The sequence below is a fragment of the Cherax quadricarinatus genome, unplaced genomic scaffold (genome assembly GCF_038502225.1).
Source record: "Cherax quadricarinatus isolate ZL_2023a unplaced genomic scaffold, ASM3850222v1 Contig22, whole genome shotgun sequence".
NCBI classification, from domain to species: domain Eukaryota; kingdom Metazoa; phylum Arthropoda; class Malacostraca; order Decapoda; family Parastacidae; genus Cherax; species Cherax quadricarinatus.
This window is the reverse complement of record NW_027195048.1, coordinates 305,617-307,500: the sequence shown is the minus strand read 5'-3', so window position 1 is coordinate 307,500 and position 1,884 is coordinate 305,617. Positions and strand designations below refer to the sequence as shown.

Here is a 1,884-nt window from a genome sequence, read left to right as displayed (position 1 = left end):
ATGAAGAACCATGTTGTAAATCTTGCAAACAAGGCAGCCAGGAAGCTTACAGCACTTCACCGTATCTCGCATCTGCTTGACAGTAGGGGTTGCAAGATTCTGTACGAGGCACAAGTACGCTCACACCTTGAGTATGCTCCACTTTCTTGGTTTGCCTGCCCCCCCCCCCCTCTCATCTTCGACTGCTTGACAGAGTGGAAAACAGAGCAAGACGTCTCATCTCTCGCCTGGACCCATCCTGGATAGATCTGTCATTTCAGCAGAGCCTTCAACATAGGAGGGATGTGGGTGGCCTTACTGTTATGTACAAGGCCAATATTGTCAAAATACCACACTTGGATCCACTTCGAGGACAGCGTGAAACAAGCTTTTATGCCACAAGACGGGCAGAAAGCAGCAACTTCACTCTGGCTGTACCCTTCTCCAGAACATCACTCCATCTGAGATCATATATACCCAGGATGATTCGAGTATGGAACACATTCGTACATCATAATGATGTCAACGAGATAAAGTCAGCTGATCAAATGAAAATGCTGGCCCACAGATGGCTCCAACTTCATCCTGTTCCCTACTTGTATGTCTCATAACAATAAAAATGCTTTCAAATGAGCTGGTGTAGGTAACAGCTCTTAGCTTGCCAATAAAGTTAGGAATCCTTAACCTGTAAATAGCTTGTCAATAAAGCTAGGGATCCTTAACCTTGTTAAACCCGGTGTAAAAAAAAGAGAAAGATAGAGAGAGAAAATGAGAGAAAAAAAGAGAAAAAGAGAGAGAAAAAGAGAAAGAGAGAAAAAGAGAGAAAGATAGAAAAAGAAAGAGAGAGATTGAGAGAAGCGGGGGGGGGGGGGGTAGAACATTTCTTCAGTGATGAGTGGAATGAGGTGCAAACTTTTGTGGAAAAATATCACCGTGACCAAGTGATCTGCAACATCTTGTGACAAAACCTTCTCCCATTTTAGGCAAATCTTAAAGAGACGCCAGAAACAGAGCTGTCTGGACAGATTTTTAGTGCGACAGAGGAGCACTGACGCTCAAGCTGGTCTTGGTGCACTTAAAACAGAAAAAAGAGGAGTAACCGCAGATAAACTTGATGCTGGAGTCTTGATTGACGGAGATTCCCCTTCTAAACAATAAATCCTTCCACAGGGATCAAACGGCACTGAATTATAGATAAGAAAACACTGTTAACAGCCCATTATTATTATTATTATTATAAAATAAAAGCACTAAACCCACCAGGGTCTGTTAACAATCGAAAATAAACATATTTACTGCTTACTGACTTATTCTGACTGGGCGTCCCAGCAACTACACTTGTTAAAACTTACATTAATATCTTCTTTCATCTTACCATGGATAGTGTAACTAGCCAGACTATCTGACACCAGTAGTCTTCTTCTTCACCATAAATACAATTTAACTGAAGGTTGAGCACTTGTGTTGTTGTCGTTAATTTTGAACCAACACTCAGGCTCCTCCAGGGACCCTTAGTATAACTGTTTACAATATTAAATTACCATATATATATATATATATATATATATATATATATATATATATATATATATATATATATATATATATATATTATATATATATATATATATTTTATATATATATATATATATATTATATATATATATATATATATATATATATATATATATATATATATTGTGGAAAATTTTTTGATTTTCCGAAACTATAGTGCCTAATAGGTGTTTAATGTGTCTATATGGGTCAAAAATGTATTTGAAAATAAGAGTAGAACCAAGAGTTCCCTTTGCGCATGCGCGGATGTGCGGGGGGGAGGGCGCGTATTGTTTTGAATGGTGGTGAGGAAGCTGAGAAAACATGGAACCACGAAATTGACGTTCACGG

General features: G+C 38.3%; 1 protein-coding gene across 11 annotated transcripts in view; it reads right to left on the bottom strand.

The window, feature by feature from the left end:
• LOC128684434 (uncharacterized) overlaps positions 1–1,488 on the bottom strand; it is a 72,041-nt gene extending 70,553 nt beyond the window's left edge. For 8 of the 11 annotated variants that reach the window (XR_011391015.1, XR_011391016.1, XM_070079802.1 and 5 more), the window contains exon 1: positions 1,355–1,484. The gene's annotated coding sequence lies outside the window, so the exon portion shown is untranslated. Of the gene's footprint in view, positions 1–1,331 lie in introns of all 11 variants that reach the window. The other 3 variants (XM_070079803.1, XM_070079807.1, XM_070079805.1) reach the window with 2 other exon arrangements.
• Positions 1,489–1,884: the final 396 nt, after the last annotated feature.